The sequence below is a fragment of the Calypte anna genome, chromosome 4A (genome assembly GCF_003957555.1).
Source record: "Calypte anna isolate BGI_N300 chromosome 4A, bCalAnn1_v1.p, whole genome shotgun sequence".
NCBI lineage: Eukaryota > Metazoa > Chordata > Aves > Apodiformes > Trochilidae > Calypte > Calypte anna.
The window spans coordinates 18305269-18312342 of NC_044248.1; positions in this window are offsets into that span (position 1 = coordinate 18305269).

Below are 7074 nucleotides of genomic sequence, written 5' to 3' on the forward strand. Positions count from 1 at the left end.
GAAAGGGGGTGATGACAGCAGAAAGTTTGTGTGCGTGACAGGATACATCCCTCTGTCAGCATTTGCTAAACCTATCTGGTTTAGTATAATTGAGTTTTTATAATGGTGTCACAATAAAATTCTGTATGTTGGTAATCATCTCTGTATTGGTCTTTCATGTGATTCAGTCTTTTCCAACCAAGCAGAGCTATCTGGAAATTATACTGCCATATGGCATATTTAAGGAGATCTGCAGAGGAAGGACCAATGTACTCATAAGGTGCCTGATTCAATTGTTGTTAATATCCAGAAGCCCTAAAAAAATTAAAATTTCTTTTAGTGCTTCTGTCCTGCAAAATCCAGACAATTTTGGTTCTAAATTGAATTGGACAAAGTGAAAGGAAGCGAATCTCCCTGTAAAGATTGGACAAATGTGGAATAACATTAGAAATTAGCTGATAAATGCATTATGAAGTCTGATTTCATGATACATCTGCTGCTTAAATAAACAAAACTGTATTACATTGGAAAGGGATGACAACTCAATCTGACAACTTTCTTGGTATCATTCCCCACAAAAAACTTCATCCTTGTGGCAGTACAAAAAGCTTTTTAGAACAAAAGTGAATCAGCAAAGGTTGATGCCTTGCCAATCCCTCCCCCATAGATAGGGAAACCCTGGGAATAACAGTGGCAACTGGAGGGAAAAAGAAGTGAGTCTATGAACCTTTTTTTTTTAAGGTGTCACCACCAGAAATGCTGGGTAGGGAAAGCTCCTCTCCATCCTACTCAAGCAGTTTTCTTTCAAATGTGAGATAAAATCCAGGGCAGAGTGTGAAAGGACAATACAGGACTCCTGAACTGAAGTAATTTTTTTACTTTATGGCCAGTTCGGTAGTAAGTGGACTCTTGAATTTAAAGTTGATTCTGTGAAAGAATAACTTCAAGGCATAACTGCTGCAAAATTCAGGGTTTTTTTCTCACACAGCCCTCTTATTCAATTGAAGGCATAACTGCATCTATCTGGAGGTTTGCACACCCTTGAGAAACTGCCACGAGGTTGCCCAGAGGGAGCTTCCAAACTTCCATCAAGACAGCAGAACGCTCAAAGCTCTGCTTGATCGAGCATCAGGGAGCCTGTGTTGTGCTGTGCATTGGTGCCATCCGAAATACCACAGGTTTCCAGAAGCTTCCTTCTCACTGTACTTGAGACCACTAACTTGGGATAAATCACAGGAATAAATCTGTAGGACCAAAGACAGGGGTCATCCTCCATTGTCAAGAGCAGGAAGAAATGTCATATAATTCCAGTCATTATCTCAACAAGTTGCACCTGAATCGGAGCAAAGTCAGAAGCCTGGAGGCAGGGGCGGGAGAGCGAGTTTGGCCACAGCTGCTGCTGCCGGAAGGTGATTCCGGTGTCTCCCTTTTTAGTAGCACAAATACATCCAGATGAGCTTCAGGCGTGCAAAATGCCGTCCAGAAGCCGGGTAACTGCGTTAGGGGGGGCTGTGCCTACCGCCCCGGGACGCGCTGGCACGGGCCGCTGCCGACCCTCAGAGGAAGGATGTGGTAGAGCAACGTGGAGGGTTCCCTGGGGCTGGAAGTGCAGGTTCTTGCTTCGGTTCCTGTAGGCAAGTCCATTATTTACTAAAGATAAATGTGCTATAGGTCTTTGGGTTTTTTGTTTGTTTGGTTGGTTGTTTTTTTTAATATCGTTATTCTGAACACTTTAAAATATCCACAATGCATTCAAGTATTGAGGTTTTTTCCAAGTAAAATTAATTTGATGGCTGTATATTTAACAGGGAATGATGCTTGGCCTCAGTCACTTTTAATGCCTATGTAGATTTCTGCCTTAGATTTCTATGCTTAAAGTAATCCCATCTTTTTGAACCATAACTCTTTTCCAAACTACTAAAAACTAATCGATTTGACAGAATATAAAGTAATCTGAAGCATTGGTTTCCTTGTAAAATATTTCTTAAAGCTGGTAAATGTACAAACAGATGAAGCTTATGCTTTATATAACGTGGTAGAATGACTACAAAATTCTCAGCATTAGTTATACCTAGTAAAACAACGACCACAGTATTTTGTTGAAAGAAAAACATTTTTCATTTAAAAATTAATTACTGAATGTACATTTCAGAGTTTCAAATAATTACCTAAAGGGCTTTTATTGCTTTTCACAACAAACAAAAGCTGTGATACAAAAACATTTGCACAAAGGAAGCAGGAGAAATCAGTTCCTGCCTCAATTAAAACTTATCTTCAAGAAAGAAAAACAGTCTACCTCTGCTGCAAAAGTATTTCTACTAAGCTGAAGGGGATAGTTTCAGTAGTTAATAGCACTCCGTTTTTAGAAACACATCGTATTTTTTGCTTGAATGTGTGCAGTTTCCTTTCCTGGTCCCTGGGATGTTTGCCATGGTCAGATCACACCAGGCTGTCTCTGGTTTGCCCAGGTGCAGATCAGCTGCTATGTGGATGCTGAGGGACCAACCTGGCTCTGCTGGATCTACAGATCGCTGGCTCAGACCAAGGGCCCTTCAAGGGCTCATCTCATTTCCTCATGTCTCTGGGGAGTTCTGCTCTCTCTTTACTTCAGACAACAGCAGATAGACCAGGTTTTCTTCTTCTTTAAGCATTCCTGCAGCTCTTCTTTGAATCTTCAGAATTTTTCAATGTTATTCCTTAATTCAGATTACACTTGGTATTCCTCTTTTTTTGTACCTCTGCAGTTTATTAGCTCTTGTGGCTACTTGCCCAGTACAGGTGTTGTAGCTTTATAATGGATAGCCAGCTGACCAGGAAATCCCAGTGAAGCTGTCCATTATAAAACTTACAGGTTTCCAGTTTCCCAGGGTGCTCGGTACCTACCTGTAAAAATGCCCCACCTGCTCTTCATGTCTCTTTGTGTCACTATGACAAACATTAAAAAGCTTGTAGTCCAGTGAATCTTTGCTTTCTTCCAACATCTTAAGACTTGGTTGGTCTCCTAACACGGTCAACACAAAGACCTCTAAAGTGATTGTGCAATTGATTGTTCTTTTAAAAATTCTTCCTAATGACTCCAAGAATGAAAAATATCTCTGCACCATAACAGGAATATGGAATTCTGTTTTCCTGACTGAAACTAAACAATGAACTAGTTGCAGCTGAAATGGTCCAGTAATGTTGTCAGGCAACACAATTAGAACCTCTTCTGGTCTTTCCAAATGAATTCCTTTTGCCTTTTCAGATAGTGAGCCATGATGGGTGCTGCCACATAGTGACCCAAAGATTAGGAGGGGGTGCTGCTAGATAGTGGGAGGTGCCAAATAGTGAGCCATGGGGGGGTTGTAATTTCAGCAATTTCTGTTCTAATTACATGCTCATTTTCTTACCCATATTCCTTTCAAGATCTCAGAATCCTTGCCTGCTGGGCCTGTGTCCATTCGCTGTCATACACCACCACCTGGTGGACATTTTGCTACCTACGATACTGGAGATTTTTTTTCTAAAATAATTTGACTTCAAGATGAGAGGCAGAGCAGAATTTACTGAGGTCTGTGTGAGATCAGCGTTTCCAACGGGCTCTAATCCAGGCCAATACAAGTTCCCAATGTGTCCCTCGTCTGGTTACTTAACTTCTTTCCCTTGCATGTTTAAGCTTCATTACATAAAAGCTACTTTTCTCCTGGTCCACAGTGTTATTTCAAAATAATTAGGCTGAGTTAAAATAGTATTTTCTCTGCTTTCTACAAAGAGGTACAAGCATACAGAGTGATATTTATGTTTATTACCATGGGGGGGCATAGGGGAGGGTCGTGGTGGTGTGTGTTTGGAATAATTCCTTCTACAGTTTACAAGACATTGCATCTCAAATTGAGCCCCAAACACAGGGTAAATAAAAAACAGGGCTGGTGTGCAGTCTGTAACATGTAAGCATGATTCCAATCATGAATCCTTTCCGTCAGCTGCTTGTCATGAAACACAAGACTCCCATTTCTATCTTCCAAGGGAAAGCCTTTCTGTAATCTTGGCACCAGATGTCACCAGCAGCCTAATTAAAAGCTGCCCTCAATATCTGGGAGCCCCACAACCTGTTTAAACACTACAGAGAGCCTCACCCCTACTAGATACTTTTTTACTACTCACAAAGGGATATAATATTCAATGTACACCACATCCCTTCACAATCCCTTTAATTTTTCAACAGTACTAAGGAAAATAAACCTCGTACAGTCTAAAAGGGAATGGGATGGGACACCTGGCAACATACTGGAAAAGTGGTTAGAAACAGTAAACCAGCACACAATATAATGTGTTTGCATGAATGGAAAGGAACTAAAAGTGTCAGGATTCTTCTGTTTGGGGCTCCATGCAAATGGACAAGGAAGATTTTGTCCCCAAACCCTCATTTCTAGGGTTTAATTGCTCCCCAGAGTTATACTTGAAGATCAAATAAGCTAGAAATTATTTCAGCTCCCTGCTGCTGCTTGTTCCTGCATTTATATCAACTTCTGCTGCTGCTGGCGGTGATTGTGATGCCAAACTGGTCTGGGAACTTAGTGCTTCCTGCTGCTGTTGAATCAGTTTCAACTTGGATTAAGTCCTCAGTTCAGTTTCCCAGCACAGCCAACACCAACTCGTGCTGGCACAAGGGAGGCTGCAGACAGAGGACAAGCAATCCCACTACACGTGGATAATACAATGCTAACACACAAGTCAACAAATTTGGAGAGGATGACATGGATCAGTAACAACTGAGCACCTGAACTCTCTCTCTCTCTGGTCTCTCCTTGTCTCCATCACTTACATATGATGTAAAAAACCCAAACCAGTTTCAAGAATAAAAGTTTAAAGCTTCTGCTTCGAAGTTTCACTTCCAATACAAGATGTGCATTTTTATTCTATTATATGCATGAAACAAAAATGTATGATATTTTTTTGCCTTCAAGAAGAATTATATAAACAACTTCAGTCACAAACTGCTGCCAAAAATGGCTGGCATATTCCAAATTTAGGGCTGATCAGAAGTTAAAGCATGTTATTAAGGGCAATATCTGACGCCTCTCAAACACTAACTTGATGCATCGACCACCCTCTAGGAACCTGTTCCAGTGTCTGGCCACCCTCTTTGCAAAAAAATGCTTCCTAATGTCCAGTCTTAAACCTCCTCTAGTGCAGGTTTGAATCATTCCATGTGTCCTATCACTAGATCCCAGGAAGGAGAGATCAGCAGATCAGCACCTCCTTTCCACTGCTTCTTCTCAGGAAGACAGAGCAATGAAACCTCCTTTTCTCCAAACTAGACAAGCCCAGAGTACTTAGCTGCTCCTCACAGGACTTGTTTTCTAACCCTTTGACCAGCTTTGTAGCCCATTTCTGGACACATTCAAGGATCTTCAAATCCTTCTTAAGTTGAGGGTCCCAGAGGTCTCACACAGTACTTGAGGCTTCAGCAACAGTGACTACAGAGGGATAATTCCCTCTTTTGACCTCCTTTCTGGTAATTGCAGAGAGCAATAAGGTCTCCCCTTAGCTCCTTTTTCCCCAGGCTAAATAACCTCAGTTCTCTCAGCCACTTGTCATTACGAACAGAGTTTATAATGAAGCCAAAAATGGAGCATCTTGAGGCCTTCTGAAGCAACTTCACAAGTTTTGAAAGACCCCTCAAACCCTTGGCTCCTGGTTTGCTTCTACAGTTATGAGCATCTTAAAAGAGAACCTGATCTAGATGTGAAAGCACTGCACCAAGTAATTAAAGAATAAAAACTGAGACACAAAGCCTTAATTTAAAGACTGATCAGAAGCTCCATATTCACATCTGCCAGGGACAGCCCAGGAGCAGGGCATGCCTTTAGTAAGACACAACTTTACTTTAAAAATGTGCCATCAGGTCTATTAGGGAAAACATCAATAATTAAAGTTAATGCCTGGAAACTGGCATTAGCTACGGGTATGATGACTCAACCTCTTGGAGATTCATTCATTACATTCAACTACAAAAGCTAGAAGTTATAAAAAATTCATGAATAAATTCTTTTAAGTATTAACACGCTACTTCTTTAAATGTTTGTTCTGACCCAGGTGGCGCTGCTCTGACTTTCTCTGCAGCTTCTTTTCACTTAAATGACCTTAGATTATTGTGGCTGTCTCTCAGGATTAAACAAGTTACTTTCTTAAAAATATATTATTGAAGGTTCCTACTTTGTAAGAGAAAAAAATGCTCTCTGGCATCTTTTCTTCAAACTCAGTACAAAATGTTAGGTTTCACAGCAAAGGTTATAACCTTAAATTATGGCATTTTTGCCAAATATGCCATATGCCATTTGCTAAATTTGCTTCTGGGATAGGCAAAATTAAGTAAGAACACCCTAAGAACTGCAGAGGGGAACCCTATTTTGCATCTGCAAACCAAACCATGGCAAAGCGGGTACACAGAGTTCTGCAGCAAATCTTTTGATCAGAGGTGGTAGCACCCAGGCATCTACAGCACAAACCCAAATAACACAGCTTTATGGAGATTGGGGTATTTTTCATTTTCAGAGTAAAAACTCTGTGATTTTGGGGTTTAAGTTTTTAGATAGTATTCATTTCCTATTTTGCTCATGTTTTAGTGTTTGTTTTTTTCCTAGGGTGATTAATTTCAGAATTCCTTGTTGTCAGGTTATCTTTGGTGGCTTTTTCTTCCCTGGTAGGGTTTGGCTGTAGTTTATGAATAGAAGATTTACAGATTATCAAGAATAATTCTCTACTACTTTCTGCTCTTAAACTTTTCTTTCCAGAATAAGAGGAGTCAGTAGCATTGTGCAAATGAAGAGACAGATCTTTCACAGAAAGAGAGTTTGAACCTTGCTCTTTCTGGCTTTGTAGCCAAACATGTAAAAATTACAAGCTACTTGTCATTATTTCTCAAAAAATGTAATCTTAAAAAGAAGGAAAAAAAAAGCCAACATAAAACAATAAACAACCACCAGACTAGTTGGCATCTGGGTAAAAAGTAGCTGAAGTTGTTACAGCTGTATTATATTACTTAGTCCAAGATAAGAGAAAAATCTGGGCATTATATGAAATAAATGTTTAGATTTAGAAGACATATAGGGA